Genomic DNA, 21,017 nt, shown 5'->3' on the forward strand with positions numbered 1-21,017 from the left:
TTCCCTTGATGAGTAGATGGTAATGGTGTAGGTCGCAGTAAATGACGAGGACACAGGGTTGCAGTCTCTTTACCTTTACCCTAGAGACGCCCCTCTCCCATAATTGCCTCCGTTGTCTTCATTAGGTGTAAAGGTGAGACAGCCAACCTAGAGTTAACTGCCCGGCCGTAGTTTGAAGTAATGCGTAGAACCTATTACTTCCTCGGCGTTCCGGCCGCCGGCTACGCACCTCAGAAGGATGTTGCCGATCTCGGGGCACGACTCCTACTGGTTCTATCGCCTTTGTGCTGTGATCTCGTTTCTCACTTCTCCACAATATACTTCGCTTCGTATCCTTTCTTAGGATGCCGCCGCAATGAGGTGCAGGCGCAGCTCCGTAACGATCTGTCTCGTGCTAGGCCACTGCCAGGATCCCACCCCTGACAGGGACCCCCTGAGTCTTCCCAAGCAACTCTCTCTCTCACTAGATGTTACCTGGGCAAGACCCAGTCAGCTTCTCTCCAACTTCCTATCTGACTCCCAGTTTTACCAGAGTGTGAGGAGTGGCCTAATACATAGAACCCTTTGCTCCCCCTGGTGGCCAGAGTGTGAAGTGTAATGTGTGACTGTGATACCTGGTCAGGTGAACTCCTTTAGTGCCATCAGACGTACCATCACTCCCCCTTGTGGGAGAGCGACAATACTGCAACGACCAGGACTCGGGGGCGCTGCACTATCACCTATTGTGAATGGTGGATCCTGTGTTTACTATATATAGAGGTGTTATCAGTCATTGTACAGGAGGAGGTGAGCTGTGACATCGCCCATTGTGAATGGTGGATCCTGTGTTATCTACTGTATATGGAGGTGTTATCAGTCATTGTACAGGAGGAGGTGAGCTGTGACATCAAATATTGTGAATAATGGATCCTGTGTTACCTACTATATTAAAAGGTGTTATCGGTCATTGTAAACCTATCTGTGATGATAATGAGAAGACTTCTGAGAAGTGATCTCTACATAACAGCAAGCATCAGCTTGTTATGAGGCTTAGTGAGAGTCGTGAAGATTTCTTTAATTACTTTAAAGCTTGATAATAACAAAAATCACTGACAATTTTGACATAAATAAATATATAAATATATTTATAATTTGATTGAAACATTAGGTCATTTTCTGATTCAACATTTCCCTTGAAATGATAAAATTCCTCCTTTCTGTGGCTGCCACTAGGGGGAGCTCACTGCACATGAATTTATTATTGAAAGTAGAGCTCCCCCTAGTGACACAAATGAAATCCTGCGACTACGGTGTGGGCGTATTTGGCCGTTTGGCGGTCTAGTGTCGCTAGCTGGATAGAGATGTAAGCGCAGCATGTGGGAGCAGCTCCCTGTATAGCACTGTACATTGTCCTTACTGTAATGGCGGGATGGAGTTGGCCGCTTTCATTTCGAAAACCTTTGTTTGTCCTATCACCTTCATTGGAATTGCCTTAGCCTTTAAGTCTCTCTTGGCGCACGCACGTTCCCCGGGAAGAATTGGATTGCTCTTATCTGGCTTCTCCCCGCCTGCAGATAACGGCCTCTCCATTCTATAAATATCTTCACTCCTTCCCAACAAAAGCCGCCGCGGCCCTCGCCGATCGCGCATAAAGCGCTCATTGTCAATCAGGTCCGGCATTCATCTTGTAAGATAAAAGTCTCATTGTGCCCAATGTCTGTTTGGCCCTATCTCATCTGCAACAGGCGTTATTTAGATAAACTCATTTGTGGGGCGTCACAAAAAACATGAAAAATATGAAATACAAGCCGAGAGCACAGTATCAGGAGGGAACACAAAAGCCTTCATTTCAGACACACTTCATGAAAACACAGGCGGATAGACTGGATCATTGACCGGAGATGGGATTTCTAGAAATTACCAAAAGTTTATTATAAGGGAGATGACTTAAAGGGTGATTTCTCATCTTCTTATAATTATATATTTTTTTGGACAGAGCTTGTAAAAACAAACAATTTTGCAATTTACTGTTTCTTAAAATTTGCAGCCATTTTTGAGATATTAACACTTTTCTTATGTTTACAGCTCGTCGCCTAGGAGACCGACCGCTGCTGCTGTCGAGCTTGTAAGCGTTGTGCTGAATCTAGCCAGTTTTAGAAGGTGACACCACACTCCAGCAGTCATAGCCAGCTTCCATAGAGTCAACATAAAAAAATATGTAAAAGCCCTGCGTGTTCTGCTGTCAAGCAGCAGTGGTCGGTCTCCAAGGCAGCGAACTGTAAACAAAAGAAAAAAGGTTAATATCTCAAAAATGGCTGAAAATTTTAATAAGCAGTAAATTGGAAAATTGCTTGTATTTACAAGCTTTATCTGAAAATATTCATCTATGAAGGTATAAAAAACCCTTTAAGTACCTTTAACTCTGTCTGGGAGGCAGCTTGCTGTAACAAAAAGCACTGTTTGCTCTGATTTTGCTCTTAAAGGTAAGACTAATAGTGACTTTTATATTTATATCTTATTTATTATTCCATTTGAACCTAATTCATCATTTGCAACTTTTTCAAAGATCTCACAAAATTTTGCTGCAATTTTATTCCAGCGTCCCAGCAGAGGATAACATTTTCGTGCCATTGAAAATGAAGTTTTAAAGGACTGTGCAACTTTTTGCTCTCAAAAGGTTCAAAAAGAGGTAAGAGACAAAAAAAAAGAAAGCATTTTTGCCTTTGCGCCAAATTAATTATCCACGTGCAACAGTTTGAAGAATTTTGGTGCAAGAAAAAAAAAACAACTGAGTATGCCATAGCACAAAAATGGAAAAACATAAAAAAAAACCCCCACAAATAATGAATTGGGGGTCTTGAATTATGCAATATGCAAGTGTCATGGCAAGTCTCATTGTGAGGTCTTGCAAACAAGAACAATTAAAGGAAATTTCAAGGATTTTTAAAGGGTTGTCCACTGCTAAGACAGGACATTCTTAAATACTTGCTGGGGCGTCACCAGTGCGGGAGGTGAGTGACTTATTTTTATTTTACTCGGAGGAATATTTTATATAAGGATGGGGTTTTCCAAGTTAATTTTGATAGGAAAGGTCATTGCTGTTAGATAGGTGGGGATTTGACTCTTGGCTTCAATGTACACTCACCGGCCACTTTATTAGGTACACCATGCTAGTAACGGGTTGGACCCCTTTTGCCTTCAGAACTGCCTCAATTCTTCGTGGCATAGATTCAACAAGGTGCTGGAAGCATTCCTCAGAGATTTTGGTCCATATTGACATGATGGCATCACACAGTTCCTGCAGATTTGTCGGCTGCACATCCCAAAGATGCTCCATACAAGGCAGGATGGATCCATGCTTTCATGTTGTTTACGCCAATTTCTGACCCTACCATCCGAATGTCGCAGCAGAAATCGAGACTCATCAGACCAAGCAACGTTTTTCCAATCTTCTACTGTCCAATTTCGATGAGCTTGTACAAATTGTAGCCTCAGTTTCCTGTTCTTAGCTGAAAGGAGTGGTACCCGGTGTGGTCTTCTGCTGCTGTAGCTTATCTGCCTCAAAGTTCGACGCACTGTGCGTTCAGAGATGCTCTTAGGCCTACCTTGGTTGTAACGGGTGGCGATTTGAGTCACTGTTGCCTTTCTATCAGCTCGAACCAGTCTGCCCATTCTCCTCTGACTTCTGGCATCAACAAGGCATTTCCGCCCACAGAACTGCCGCTCACTGGATTTTTTTTCTTTTTCGGACCATTCTCTGTAAACCCTAGAGATGGTTGTGCGTGAAAATCCCAGTAGATCAGCAGTTTCTGAAATACTCAGACCAGCCCTTCTGGCACCAACAACCATGCCACGTTCAAAGGCACTCAAATCACCTTTCTTCCCCATACTGATGCTCGGTTTGAACTGCAGGAGATTGTCTTGACCATGTCTACATGCCTAAATGCACTGAGTTGCCGCCATGTGATTGGCTGATTAGAAATTAAGTGTTAACAAGAAGTTGGACAGGTGTACCTAATAAAGTGGCCAGTGAGTGTAAATCGCCACCATATTGCAGTGGGCCATGGTGCTTTGGCTTCCTCGTTGTTTACCGTGCTCCATACGCTCCTCACCCCATAAGTTTAGTATCAGCCCCTTCAAATCACTGATTGGTGGGAATGCGTGAAAGAGGGAACCGTCACCAACTTTATTTCAATGGTTTATTCTAAGTAGAGATCATCAGCTAAAGTTCAGCAAAATATTCCTAGGACTATCATGGCCCAGTGTCTGCTGGATCAAAGCCCTGCAAGCCTCCTTGTACCTGCCAGAATTCCCAGCTCCTCTCCTCATCTGAAGACCCAGCGTGACATTATCGCTACGGCCCCACTGACCTACTTTATAAATCCTTTTCCAAGGTGAGATCATCAGTTAAAGCTCAGCAGGAACATTCGCAGGACTAAGGTCCAGTGGCCACATTGGGCTGTCCGTGTCTGCTGGACCAGAGCCCTGAAAGCCTCCTTCTACCTGCCGAATTATCGGCTCCTTTCCTCATCGGAAGACCCTGCGTGACATTATCTTTACGGTACTATATGAGCATGACATTGTGCAGGTCCTACTAGATAGATTTTGTAACACTAGTGAAAATCTATCAGTATCTCTGACTGTTTGATCTTTCTGCCTCTAGCACAGCAGGATGTCACAGCATTAAAGGGTTTTCCTCAATCTACATCTTCAGGAGCGCACCACTCCTCTGTGTCATGATCCAGGCCAGGGTTTGTTTCATGTTATTCTCTCTCTGGTCTGGTCATGTGGGGGTTAACCTCTGCCTCGTTTTGTGTTCGGTGTGGCTATTTCAGTCTGCTGTGCCTGCTGACCCATGTCAGTGATAGTTCATGCTCCCAGGATAGAGCAGCTGACCCCTTGATACCGTGTTTGTCCTCTGCCCATGTACTCTGTCCCCATGACTTTCTTTTCCTGCCACCCCGCTTTGTCTTAGTGTTCGCTCCCTGTTCTTGGACCTCTTAGTATGTGACCCGGCTTGTCTTCTGACCTTTTTTACTGTCTCTCGTCTCGGTTATATCTGCTCCCGTCTGGCTCTGACTTCTGGCTTGTATTTGACCACGTGTATAGCTGTGACCTCTAGTACTTCTTGTCCTGACGCTTTTTGACTCGGCTCGTCTGAGCACTCTTTCGCCACTTGGTGGCACTTGTGCTGCTGCTCAGTGGTGTTACGCTGTGTGTGCGCAACCTCTCCTTCCTCACCAGCATCCCCTGGTGGAGGTTGCACTATACTGCACTGCAGCAGCATTACACGCTGCCTCCTGGCTGCTGCTTGCTGGTGGGAGGCGGTACGCTCCTGAAGATTGACAGTTCAGACCAGCGGCATGATTGCACCCTTTCTAGTTCTGCTAGATGAAATAGCATCGGAGGAGAGCAGGGGTAACAAAGACTCCTGAGCCCAGAGGCGAATCTGATGGACTAGAGGCAGAAACCTATAAAAAGAACAGACTCACTGCAAATAAAGTAAATGTTTGCATGGTGACGGCCGACTGGCAGCCAACACCATTGTCATACTGGATATATTCTGGCTACAATTTATTCCTATTATAGGTTTCACTGGCCAAAATCTCCAGCGGATACATGATACTGTGAACGATGTGTGACTGAGCTATAACATAAAACGCTGAAGTCATAAAACACAACATTTTGTGACATTACACGCTCGCTGCAGTCAGCATGGCATTTATACTTTCCAGAGCGAGAACATAATCACACCCTGGACAGCTATCTCTTCTGTTTGGCCTGAGCTGCCCGCTCCATCAAACCTGCACATTAACAGCACCGTCCGTTTCCTGGATAACTACTGGAAAGAGTCAGGAGCATATGTCTGCAAGAGAGGTCATTAATAAGAGACCAACCCAGACCGCGACAACATTAACACTAATCACAGAAGAAATTAGCAAAACTCATCAAATTTATCATTTCTAAACCTTTTTTTTAAATGTCCTCCAGTCTCATGCCAGATTTACACGCTCAAAGTCTTCAGATGAACCTTTAACTTATTGCTCTTATGTACAAGAATATAACTACTATAATACTGCTCCTATGTACAAGAATATAACTACTATAATACTGCCCCTATGTACAAGAATATAACTACTATAATACTGCTCCTATGTACAAGAATAAATCTACTATAATACTGCCCCTATGTACAAGAATATAACTACTATAATACTGCCCCTATGTACAAGAATATATCTACTATAATACTGCTCCTATGTACAAGAATATAACTACTATAATACTGCCCCTATGTACAAGAATATAACTACTATAATACTGCCCCAATGTACAAGAGTATAACTACTATAATACTGCCCCTATGTACAAGAATATAACTACTATAATACTGCCCCTATGTACAAGAATATAACTACTATAATACTGCCCCCTTGTACAAGAGTATAACTACTATAATACTGCTACTATGTACAAGAATATAACTACTATAATCCTGCTCCTATGTACAAGAATATAACTACTATAATACGGCTTCTATGTACAAGAATATAACTACTATAATACTGCCCCTATGTACAAGAATATAACTACTATAATACTGCCCCCTTGTACAAGAATATAACTACTATAATACTGCTCCTATGTACAAGAATATAACTACTATAATATTGCTCCTATGTACAAGAATATAACTACTATAATACTGCCCCTATGTACAAGAATATAACTACTATAATACTGCTCCTATGTACAGGAATATAACTACTATAATACTGCTTCTATGTACAAGAATATAACTACTATAATACTGCTCCTATGTACAAGAATATAACTACTATAATACTGCTCCCTATGTACAAGAATATAACTACTATAATACTGCTCCCTATGTACAAGAATATAACTACTATAATACTGCTCCCTATGTACAAGAATATAACTACTATAATACAGCCCCTATGTACCAGAATATAACTACTATAATACTGCCCCTATGTACCAGAATATAACTACTATAATACTGCTCCCTATGTACAAGAATGTAACTACAATAATACTGCCCCTATGTACAAGAATATAACTACTATAATACTGCTCCTATGTACAAGAATATATCTACTATAATACTGCCCCTATGTACAAGAATATAACTACTATAATACTGCCCCTATGTACAAGAATATAACTACTATAATACTGCCCCTATGTACAAGAGTATAACTACTATAATACTGCCCCTATGTACAAGAATATAACTACTATAATACTGCTCCTATGTACAAGAATATATCTACTATAATACTGCCCCTATGTACAAGAATATAACTACTATAATACTGCCCCTATGTACAAGAATATAACTACTATAATACTGCCCCTATGTACAAGAGTATAACTACTATAATACTGCCCCTATGTACAAGAATATAACTACTATAATACTGCCCCTATGTACAAGAATATAACTACTATAATACTGCCCCCTTGTACAAGAATATAACTACTATAATACTGCTCCTATGTACAAAAATATAACTACTATAATACTGCTCCTATGTACAAGAATATAACTACTATAATACGGCTTCTATGTACCAGAATATAACTACTATAATACTGCTCCCTATGTACAAGAATGTAACTACAATAATACTGCCCCTATATACAAGAATATAGCTGCTATAATACTGCCCCTATGTACAAAAATATAACTACTATAACACTGCCTCTATGTACAAGAATATAACTGCTATAATACTGCCCCCTTGTACAAGAACATAACTACTATAATACTGCCCTATGTACAAGAATATAACTACTATAATACTGCTCCTATGTACAAGAATATAACTACTAGAATAATGCCGCATATACAAGAATATAACTATAATAATACTGCACCTATATACAAGAATATAACTACTAGAATACTGCTCCCTATGTACAAGAATATAACTACTATAATACTGCTCCCTATGTACAAGAATATAACTGCTATAATATTGCTCCCTATGTACAAGAATATAACTACTATAATACTGCCCCCTTGTACAAGAATATAACTACTATAATACTGCTCCCTATGTACAAGAATGTAACTACTATAATACTGCTCCTATGTACAAGAATATAACTACTATAATACTGCCCCTATATACAAGAATATAGCTGCTATAATACTGCCCCTATGTACAAAAATATAACTACTATAACACTGCCTCTATGTACAAGAATATAACTGCTATAATACTGCCCCCTTGTACAAGAACATAACTACTATAATTCTGCCCTATGTACAAGAATATAACTACTATAATACTGCTCCTATGTACAAGAATATAACTACTATAATATTGCTCCCTATGTACAAGAATATAACTACTATAATATTGCCCCCTTGTACAAGAATATAACTACTATAATACTGCTCCTATGTAAAAGAATATAACTACTATAATACTGCCCCTATGTACAAAAATATAACTACAATAATACTGCTCCTATGTACAAGAATATAACTACTATAATACAGCTCCTATGTACAAGAATATAACTACTATAATACTGCCCCTATGTACAAGAATATAACTACTTTAATACTGCTCCTATGTACAAGAATATAACTACTGTAATACAGCTCCTATGTACAAGAATATAACTGCTATAATACTGCTCCTATGTACAAGAATATAACTACTGTAATACTGCCCTCTATGTACAAGAATATAACTACTGTAATACAGCTCCTATGTAAAAGAATATAACTACTATAATACTGCTCCTATGTACAAAAATATAACTGCTATAATACTGCTCCTATGTACAAGAATATAACTACTATAATACAGCTCCTATGTACAAGAATATAACTACTATAATACTGCCCCTATGTACAAGAATATAACTACTATAATATTGCCCCCTTGTACAAGAATATAACTACTATAATACTGCTCCTATGTAAAAGAATATAACTACTATAATACTGCCCCTATGTACAAAAATATAACTACAATAATACTGCTCCTATGTACAAGAATATAACTACTATAATACAGCTCCTATGTACAAGAATATAACTACTATAATACTGCCCCTATGTACAAGAATATAACTACTTTAATACTGCTCCTATGTACAAGAATATAACTACTGTAATACAGCTCCTATGTACAAGAATATAACTGCTATAATACTGCTCCTATGTACAAGAATATAACTACTGTAATACTGCCCTCTATGTACAAGAATATAACTACTGTAATACAGCTCCTATGTAAAAGAATATAACTACTATAATACTGCTCCTATGTACAAAAATATAACTGCTATAATACTGCTCCTATGTACAAGAATATAACTACTATAATACAGCTCCTATGTACAAGAATATAACTACTATAATACTGCCCCTATGTACAAGAATATAACTACTATAATACTGCCCCTATGTACAAGAATATAACTACTTTAATACTGGTCCTATGTACAAGAATATAACTACTGTAATACAGCTCCTATGTACAAGAATATAACTACTATAATACTGCCTCTATGTACAAGAATATAACTACTATAATACTGCCTCTATGTACAAGAATATAACTACTATAATACTGCCTCCTATATACAAGAATATAACTACTATAATACTGCTCCTATATACAAGAATATATCTACTATAATACTGCCCCTATGTACAAGAATATAACTACTATAACACTGCCCCTATGTACAAGAATATAACTTCTATAATACTGCTTCCTATGTACAAGAATATAACTACTTTAATACTGCTCCTATGTACAAAAATATAACTACTATAATACTGCTCCTATGTACAAGAATATAACTACTATAATACTGCTCCTATGTGCAAGAATATAACTGCTATAATACTGCCTCCTATATACAAGAATATAACTACTATAATACTGCTCCTATATACAGGAATATATCTACTATAATACTGCCCCTATGTACAAGAATATAACTACTATAATACTGCTCCCTATATACAAGAATATAACTAATACAATACTGCCCCATGTACAAGAATATAACTACTATAATACTGCTCCTATGTACAAGAATATAACTACTATAATACTGCTCCCTATGTACAAGAATATAACTACTATAATACTGCTCCTATATACAAGAATATAACTACTATAATACTGCCCCCTATATACAAGAATATAACTACTATAATACTGCTCCTATGTACAAGAATATAACTACTATAATACTGCTCCTATGTACAAGAATATAACTACTATAATACTGCTCCTATGTACAAGAATATAACTACTATAATACTGCTCCCTATATACAAGAATATAACTAATACAATACTGCCCCATGTACAAGAATATAACTACTATAATACTGCTCCTATGTACAAGAATATAACTACTATAATACTGCTCCCTATGTACAAGAATATAACTACTATAATACTGCTCCTATATACAAGAATATAACTACTATAATACTGCCCCCTATATACAAGAATATAACTACTATAATACTGCTCCTATGTACAAGAATATAACTACTATAATACTGCTCCTATGTACAAGAATATAACTACTATAATACTGCTCCCTATGTACAAGAATATAACTACTATAATACTGCTCCTATGTACAAGAATATAACTACTATAATACTGCTCCTATGTACAAGAATATAACTACTATAATACTGCTCCTATGTACAAGAATATAACTACTATAATACTGCTCCCTATATACAAGAATATAACTAATACAATACTGCCCCATGTACAAGAATATAACTACTATAATACTGCTCCTATGTACAAGAATATAACTACTATAATACTGCTCCCTATGTACAAGAATATAACTACTATAATACTGCTCCTATATACAAGAATATAACTACTATAATACTGCCCCCTATATACAAGAATATAACTACTATAATACTGCTCCTATGTACAAGAATATAACTACTATAATACTGCTCCTATGTACAAGAATATAACTACTATAATACTGCTCCCTATGTACAAGAATATAACTACTATAATACTGCTCCTATGTACAAGAATATAACTACTATAATACTGCCCCCTATATACAAGAATATAACTACTATAATACTGCTCCTATGTACAAGAATATAACTACTATAATACTGCTCCTATATACAAGAATATAACTACTATAATACTGCCCCCTATATACAAGAATATAACTACTATAATACTGCTCCTATGTACAAGAATATAACTACTATAATACTGCTCCTATATACAAGAATATAACTACTATAATACTGCCCCCTATATACAAGAATATAACTACTATAATACTGCTCCTATGTACAAGAATATAACTACTATAATACTGCTCCTATGTACAAGAATATAACTACTATAATACTGCTCCCTATATACAAGAATATAACTACTATAATACTGCTCCTATATACAAGAATATAACTACTATAATACTGCTCCTATGTACAAGAATATAACTACTATAATACTGCTCCCTATGTACAAGAATATAACTACTATAATACTGCTCCTATATACAAGAATATAACTACTATAATACTGCCCCCTATATACAAGAATATAACTACTATAATACTGCTCCTATGTACAAGAATATAACTTTTATAACACTGCTCCTATGTTTTAGAATACAGTGCCATGAAAAAGTATTCATACCCTTTGAAATTTTCTCCATTTTTTCATGTTACACCCACAAATTTAAGTGCTGGGCAGCCCTCCTGATCTAATAGTATGGGCGTCACTAATAGGCTGTAAGCCAGATACTGTGTATTACTTGTGTGTGACCAGTGCCCTATATATGCCTCTTTCGTGCTATCATATACTAAGCCGTCACCCCTTCCATGACTTGGTAGGTTGTGAGTGATTGCCTCATCAGTATTTTGCTCCTGTATTGCCGCCTGCTTTATCATACAGGTTTGCTGCATCCTGGAAGTGCACTAGTTCTGAGACCAGGGCAGGTAAGCACTGCAGTCCCTTTGTGCTGTATTAATTCTTGAATGTTTGGAGGATTGTTAGTCCTCTTTTTGTGTTTTTTCCACAAATTTAAATGCATTTATTGGGATTTTATGTGATACCAACACAAAGTAAAAAGTACCGTATTTTTCGGACTACAAGACGCACTTTTTCCCCAAAAAAGGGGGGAAAATAGGGGGTGCGCCTAATAGTCGTAATGCAGGCTTACCTGCAGTGGTGTGGTGGCAGAGGCAGAGGTGCGGCAGCAGAGGTGTGGCGGCAGAGGTGCGGTGGCAGAGGTGCGGTATGGCGTGCGCAGGGTCCCTTCCACAGGTGAGGTGACGCAGCAGCCCGGAATGCAATGTGAGCAGCAGAGCCGGGTTGATCACCGGTTTATCGGTGGCGGCGGTCATCTTCCTGAGGCCGCGCGTGCGCAGATGGAGTGCTCTGCTTCCCGGGGCTTCAGGAAAATGGCCGCGGGATGCCACGCGTGCGCAGATGGAGATCGCTGTGGCCATTTTCCTGAAGCCGAGTTCGCAGATTTAGATCTCGGCTTCAGGAAAATGGCCGCCGCGATCTCCATCTGCGCACACGCGGCCTCCCGCGGCCATTTTCCTGAAGCCCTGGGAAGCAGAGCACTCCATCTGTGCACGCGCGGCCTCGGGAAGATGGCCGCCGCCACCGATAAACCGGTGATTAACCCGGCTCTGCTGCTCACATTGCATACCGGGCTGCTGCGTCACCTCACCTGTGGAAGGGACCCTTCTCACGCCATACCCACCATTATCCCCGCACCTCTGTCGTCGCCACACCACTGCTGCAACCCCCCCATGGACACCAGGCCGTGGCGTCGCCCACCTAAGCAGGAAGGGACCCTGCTCAGGTGCACGCTGTACCGCATCACCCCACCTCTGCCGACACCACGCCTCCTGTGACCCTTCTCTGCCACCGCCAGCCCTCAGGTAAGATACTGTAAATTCGGACAATAAGACGGACCCCCATTTTATAAAAAAATCTTTTTTTCTGCAATTTTCCCCCAAATTTGGGGTGCGTCTTATGGTCCGGTGCGTCTTATAGTCCGAAAAATACGGTATTTGTGAATTGTAAAGGAAATGAGATATGGTTTTCTAAAAAATATTAATCTGAAAATGGTGACATGTGTGCATTTGTATTCATCCCCTCTGTAATCTGACACCCTTTCATAAAATCCTGAGTGACTGCCTCCAGAAGTGACATAATTGCAAAATTGAGTCCACCGTTGTGTAATGTCTTCTCAGTATAATTACAGCTGTTCTGTGAAGGCCTCAGAGGTTTGTGTGAGAACATTAGTGATCAACCAACATCCAAGGAGCCCACCAGACAGGTGAGGGATAAAATTGTGAAGAAGAGTAAAGCAGGGTTAGGTTCTAAAAAAAAATAGCCCAAGCTCCGAACATCTCATGGAGCACTCTTCTATCCATCAACCAAAAATGGAAGGAGTATGGCACAACTGCAGACCTACTAAGACATGGCCGTCCACCTAAACTGACATCCCAAGCGAGGAGAGCACTAATTGGAGAAGCCAAGAGGACCTTGGTCACTTGGTCACTCTGGAGGCGCTGCAGAGATCCACAGATCAGGTGGGAGAATCTGGCCACACGAGGACTATTAGTCATGTACTCCACAAATCTGGCCTTTATAGAAGCCTGGCAAGAAGAAAGACATGTTTGAAAGCCATAATAAGTCCTGTTTGCAGTTAACCCATGTAGGGATCACAGCGAGCATATGGAAGATCAAAGAGAACTTGTTGTTTACAGGAAAAAAAATGTTAAGAAAAATTATTTCCTGTATAAAGACTTGTATATAAGGCACAATTTAAACAGGATTTTAAAAAAATAATTTAAGTAAACCAAACTTGATTTTTTAATAAAAAATACAGAAATTTCAACGTAATTTATGAAGGAAGCAAGAAGTGCCAAAAACTAGATGGAAGACTGACTCAGATACACCGTGTTTTAGACATAAAAGAGGTCCTCATACACAGTTTGTTCAAATTGTCATGTAGTGGTACTCCTAGACTCATAAAGGCTATGCACAAAGTACAAAGCCTGCCAAAAATTACAAGCAGGGTCATCCATACATTCTTCAATGCACCAACTGTAGTGCCTCATTTAAATATTAAGAAAGTGTAGTTGTGGTACTTCTACGCTCATAAAAGCTTTACGGAGGGTCAACCAGTCATCTATAGACTCTTGGAGGCAAGAACTGGCGGGCCTCATTCAAATATTGAAGATTAAGATCACTTTATGTGCTGCTGTCATCTCGTGGTGTGGAAAAGCCAGGGCTAATCCAATTTGTTCATTTTTATGAGAGTGTGTATTCTCTGTTGACACGTGAAAGTGTTAACTATCATCTTGATGTAAAAAAAAAAACGTGACCGTGTATGGATGAATCACTGAATCCATAAAAAATGTTCGAAGTTTGTTTTGGAGTTTTATATACCACCGAAATGTAACAAGAACCACGTTACAGTGTATGGATGAATCATTGAATCCATAAAAAAAATTGTAAGAGTTATTTGGAGTTTTATATACCACTGAAATGTAACAGAAAGCACGCAATATATGTATGTTATATACCACTGATATGTATCAAAGAGCACGTAATTATGTACGGATGAGTAATTGAATCCAGGCAAATTTTTCAACACTTTTTTGGAGCGTTATATACCACCGAAATTTAACACAAAGCACGCAATACTGTATTGATGACAATATAGTCAATTTTTTCAGCCCCCCAAAAAATCTCTTCAACTGCAGAAGCTATATATTAAAGTAACGGACTGTCAAGCCTTCAGCTGCGCCTAGAGGCTGTATTCTACCATTGTCCCTAGGCCAAATGCAGAATATATGTGATACAAACAGCAAAGGACAGATTTAGCCCTTAGATGGGCTGTTAGTGTCATGGTTTAGCTTCCTCACCAGTATCAATGCTGCAGCCCCCTGATTCATTATATTGCGCACACACACACGCACGTTGCTCATCCCTAGTCATAACCTTTTAATGTCTAACTGAAAAAAGTTAACAAATTGCAGCTTTCCAGACTACTCAGGTCTGTTCATCAGGCATAGAATAATACAAAATCGGAAGAGTCACATATTTATACACAAGAGGACACAGGAATAATGCAATAGATAAGACAAGTTATGTGAAGCAGAACTATTTACGTGGGACAGGGAGAAAACAGTTATGACCGTAAATCTTGGAGCAGTTCATAGATAAGGAGTGTGAAAGTTTTATTTATATTCCTGTGATTGGGGTCTGGTTCTGTGTTGTGCAGCCCCCAAATGGTCTGAGGAACAAAATCCTTAGTTGACATAGAAAGACATGAATCCATGCGGCACATTCATTCCTGCACTGAGTGTGTCACAGGTTGTCATGAGTTTATACTCACAGACTCTCCTGTCTTTCTGCGATTTGAAGTTACCTTTTAATACAAGTAATCTCATGTCCATGGTGCTATGATCAGGGAGACAAAAATGTATTGCCACAGGTAGATCCATTCTTTTTTCTCTTATTGTATGGCAATGAGAGTTCATCCTTGTTCTCAGTTTCTGCCCTGTCTCCCCCACATACAGACCCCCAGTTGGACATTTAGTACAAATAATTAGATACACCACATTAGAAGTGTCGCAGCTGAAAGTACCTGGGATCTTGTAGTCCTGATGTGAGTTGGGGATCTTTATCTTGTCCGTGGTCATTATAAATGGACAGGTTTTACATTTTTTCTGGTTACAAGGAAAGGTTCCTGCAGCTGTTGGAGAGGACAGGGAGCTCTTGACAATGATGCTTCTTAGATTTGGGGGCTGCCTAAAACACAGTAGTGGGGGGTCTGGAAAAATGGATTGTAATCGGCATCTTTTTGCAGTAAAGGTTGTAATTTCCGTGCAGCTCCCCTTAGCACCTCCAGATTTGGATTGTAGGTGACTTCTAGAGGCACCCGGTTATTCTCTTCTTTAGTTTTGTAATGTAGCAGGTGATTCCTTGATATTCTGGTGGCTCTTGTGATCTGGTTTTCAATTGTTCTTGGATGGTCGCCCTGATTCAGAAAGGTCTTTCTGAGGCGACCAAGGTGTTCATCCCTGTCCATTGGGTTGGAACATATATGATTGTATCTGATGGCTTGGCTGTAGACAATGGAGTTTTTATATGTTTTGGATGGAAACTGTCCCATTTAAGGTATGTTGGACGGTCGATTGGCTTCTGATACAGGGACGTCTCTATTTCATTGTTCTGCAGCTTAATGATGGTGTCCAAAAAGTTAATTCCAGTGCTGGAGTAGTTGAGTGTTATGCTCATGGTGGGATGAAATTGACTAAACTGTTCATGGACTTTCACTTTCCTTATCTATGAAATGTTCCAATATGTATGGTCATAACTGTCTTCTCCCTGTCCCACTTTTTATATTTTGCACTTTATAGTAATGCTGCATGTTCTGCCACAAAGGACCACAAGGTGTCAGCAAAGGACCATAACGTGATATAATTAATATCTGAAACCACAAGTAGAAAGAAATCAGCAACTGGTGAAAAGCAAACTATCTACAACTATCTATAGTCTATCCATCCATTATCTATCTATCTACAACTATCTATAGTCTATCCATCCATTATCTATCTATCTACAGCTATCTATAGTCTATCCATCCATTATCTATCTATCTACAACTATCTATAGTCTATCTATCTATAATCTATTATCTATCATCTATCTATTATCTGTTATCTATTTATTATCTATCTATTATCTATCTATCTATTATCTATTTATCTATCTACAGCTATCTATAGTCTATCCATCCATTATCTATCTACAGCTATCTATAGTGTATCCATCCATTATCTATTTATCTATCTATTATCTATCTATCTATCTATCTATCATCTATCTATCTATCTATATATTATCTATCTATCTATCTATATATCTATATATATTTGAGGGGTTCAAGAGAGGCCTGGATGTCTTCCTGGAGCAGAACAATATTGTATCTTACAGTTATTAGGTTCTGTAGAAGGACGTAGATCTGGGGATTTATTATGATGGAATATAGGCTGAACTGGATGGACAATGTCTTTTTTCGGCCTTACTAACTATGTTACTATGTTACTATCTATTATCTATCTATTATCTATCTATCTCTCTATCTATGGGTGGTTGCAGACCTCCCTGCAGAGCCCCTCCTGTGTGCCGGCCAGTTTTGTACTTTCATTTTTTTCCACTCCTTTTTCCAAGAGCCATGTTTTTTACGTTTTGGTCAATGCAGCCGTATGAGGACTTGTTTTGTGTTTTGAATGACACCATTCACTTTTGCACATAAGTGCAGCTTAGGGGGCAGCTCTGGAGAAAAATGAGATAATTTATCAAGTCAGAAGGACAGAGCTCTCCTCATACAGATATATTAGGACATAAAAAATTATGGAAAGTAACTAAATGTTATGATTAGTATTGGGGGCCAGCAATGTTGTGTGTGCCCCCTGGTGGGAAAAAACATTAATGTGCAATTTAAAAGACCTTATATCAATCTGAACAGTAAAATTGAGGGGTTAAATGAACGCGTGAAAACCTAAATAATGGCCAGAAAAAAGCAACACAATGACATCATCCCTCCCCTTTAACCTGTGACATCACAAGCCTTCCCAAGTAAGCCTCCTACTAAGTCTATGACACCAGCAGCCTTCGCTCCCTTCATTATTGTCTACTATTTATTGGGGTGAAACTTTGCTGCAACCTTTTATATTTATTACATTGCCAAATATCACAAATATAAAGACAGATGTTAGGTGTACTGTGCCTTTAAATCACTACTGCAATAAATGGCAGCCGCTTATCGCTCCTGGTAGCCGAGAAAGTAATTTATAACTTGACGATGAAGCCAATAAACCATAGATAAAGGCTGTAAAGGCCGTTTGTCTGCGCCAATTTTAATAATTTTTTTTTTTACAAAATTGACTTTTATTTACTTAATGTTTTTATTTATTATTTGTTTTATTCATTATTATTTAGTTTTTATACTTTGTTACTTTTATTATTATTATTTGCTTTAATGTATTTTAATAATTGTATTTATTATTTGTACTTTTATTCATTATTTGTTTTTATTTCATATTATTTATATATTTGATTGCTTTTATTCATTACTATTATTGTATATTATTATCATTCATTATTTTAGGTTTTTATTATTGATATTGTTTTCTTTTATTATTCCTTATTGTTTTATGTATTATAGTTGTTTTTATTTATGATTGTTATTTGTTTATTGCGCTTGCTTTTATAGCACCGTCATATTCCTCAGCAACTTACATGCTGTTTTGAAGAACAATGAATATATTGCTGCATAATTAGGACGTTTTGCCTCTCAGGGGTCTTGGAAAGTTGGGTGGCCGCCATCGTGGCTGCTCCGATAGCAGAGATTATCATCACTTGATGAATTTGGTTGGGTGTACAATTATATGGGAAAAGGCAAAATATCAAGATAGATTTGGTTTTCAGGTTACCAAAAAAGCTGGGGGACAGGCTGCGGTAGAGTGGCAACGGCTGCCCTAAATCTGAGGGCCCACCTTAATACAGGCTGCTTACATAAATGCGGTGAGATCTGTCACCCAGCTTTCCTAGAGTCCTGAATGGCAACACAGGTATGAAAAATAAGTTGTGTGCTCCAAAGCTTAATTTTTGGCCAATTTTTGCAAACTTGCTGCCCCCCTGGCAGGTGGGATCCAGACTCCTGAGTGATTCCCCGGCTGTGTGTGCACCTGGGGCTGGGTGTGTAAGAGGAGGAGTGTGCGCTCCGCTGACGTTGCACGAGATACCTTCTGCTGCTTCCTCCCAGGATCAGGGGATCCAGCCACTTCATGTGATTCCCACTCCTCACCCCGTGTGTGCCCCCTGGTGGCTTATAATAAGGTAATGGGGGCATTGCTCTATTATATCATGTTTAGCTATATACCCCCAGTATAACATATGTTCAACCTATTTTATACCCATCCCTTTAAGAGTAGTATTACAGTGTGGGGAAGGTTCAGCCAGGTGTAATCTCCTCTGCAATGTGGTCAGGCCAGTTGGGTGGAGCGCTGTTATAGAGAGGACAGTGGTCTGTTATAGAGAGGACTGTGTCCGGCGCTGTTATAGAGAGGACTGTGTCCGGCGCTGTTATAGAGAGGACTGTGTCCGGCGCTGTTATAGAGAGGACTGTGTCCGGCGCTGTTATAGAGAGGACTGTGGTCGGCTCTGTTATACGGGGAAGTTATGCTCAGAGAAATAGTGAATGGGCTATATATAAAGGGACTTCGATTAGGGAACGTGATAAGCCGTCCTACACAGATGTGTTTTTGGGGAGCGCCTAAAACTGTATAAGTTGTGGTTAGTTCTAATTTCTTGGGGTAGAGCATTCCAGAAAATAGGTGCAAATCGGGAGAAGTCTTGGAGCCGGGCACGGGAGCTACGAATTAGTGTGGATGTTAGTCGAAAGTCCATGTAACAAGCGGGTAGTGGATCAGGGCGACAGTGAGGGTTTTTGTTGTTTCCATGGTGAGAAAGAAGCGGATTCTAGAGATGTTCTTTAGGTGTAAGCGGCACGAGCGGGCAAGAGATTGTATGTGGGAGGTGAAGGAGAGATCAGAGTCACACACACCCAGACAGCGCGCCTGCTGCCGGGGTGTTATTATGGTGTCACCCACGGTGAGGGAAATGTCAGACTTAGGGAGGTTAGTAGAAGGTGGGAGCAGAAGAAGTTCAGTTTTGGAGAGGTTGAGTTTCAGATAAAGAGCGGACATGATGTTGGAGACTGCAGACAGACAGTCAGTGGCGTTCTGTAGTACAGCGGGGGTAAGGTCAGGGGATGACGTGTATAGTTGTGTCATCAGCATAAAGATCGTACTGAAAGCCAAATCTGCTGATGGTCTGTCCAATTGGGGCCGTGTAGAGGGAGAAGAGAAGGGGCCAAGGTCCGAGCCCTGAGGTACCCCGACAGTGAGAGGAAGAGGAGATGAAGTGGAGCCAGAGAACAGAACACTGAAGGAGCGGTCAGAAAGGTAGGATGAGAACCAGGACAGAGCAGTGTCCTTAATGCCTAGTGACTGGAGCCTAGAGAGTAGGAGAGGGTGGTCAACCGTGTCGAAAGCTGCAGAGAGATCGAGAAGAATGAGCAGAGAGTGGTCACCGTTACGTTTTGCTGTCAGAAGGTCATTGGTCACTTTGATGAGTGCAGTTTCTGTCGAGTGTAGGGGGCGGAAGCCGGACTGTGAAGGGTCTAGGAGGGAATGAGTGGAGAGGTAACGGGTAAGGCGGGAGTAGACTAGGCGCTCCACGAGTTTAGAGATGAAGGGGAGATTGGAGACTGGTCTGTAGTTATTTGTGCAGGATGGGTCGAGAGAGGGTACTGCTATCGGGAACATTGATGTTGGTACTGTCATGACGACTATGTATGGGACTGTTATGTTTACCAGTGCTCTATGGCTTTCATGGATATAAAGGGACAGTGACTGACACTGTTATGAGGCCACTTTAGCTGGCAATAGCATGTGGACACTGACAATGACTGATATGAAAAGATTGTGGATGGAATAATTATGGGAATAGTGCGCTTGACACAGTTATATATTGTTTTATTGTATGAAGGCACTGTGTCATGAAGGTATTAGTGGTTGTTGGCACAGTTGTGGGGGCACTGAGGCTGGCACAGTTATGATTGTGCTGTGGTGGGCAGGAGTGGGGGACACTTTGACTGGTACTATTATGAGGGCACTGTGGCTGGTTCTCTTATGATGGTGCTGCAGTTTACACAGTTACAGTTGTGCTCAAAAGTTTACAGACCCCGGCAGGATTTTTGCTTTCTCTGCCTTTTTTCAGAGAACATGAATGATAACACCAAAACGTTTTCTCAACTAATGGCTGGTGGTTGACCCTGATCAAAAGCTCACACACCCCATTTCTTAATACCGTGTATTGCCCCCTCTAACATCAATGACAGCTTGAAGTCTTTTGTGGT

At 39.8% G+C, this 21,017-nt stretch overlaps 1 protein-coding gene across 1 annotated transcript in view; it reads left to right on the forward strand.

Annotated features, from left to right (window-relative positions):
• The first annotated feature begins 18,819 nt into the window (after positions 1–18,819).
• ICA1 (islet cell autoantigen 1) overlaps positions 18,820–21,017 on the forward strand; it is a 93,429-nt gene continuing 91,231 nt past the window's right edge. Inside the window, exon 1 of the mRNA XM_077268114.1 lies at positions 18,820–18,934. The gene's annotated coding sequence lies outside the window, so the exon portion shown is untranslated. The remainder of the gene's footprint in view (positions 18,935–21,017) is intronic.

The sequence above is a fragment of the Ranitomeya variabilis genome, chromosome 6 (genome assembly GCF_051348905.1).
Source record: "Ranitomeya variabilis isolate aRanVar5 chromosome 6, aRanVar5.hap1, whole genome shotgun sequence".
NCBI classification, from domain to species: Eukaryota; Metazoa; Chordata; class Amphibia; order Anura; family Dendrobatidae; genus Ranitomeya; species Ranitomeya variabilis.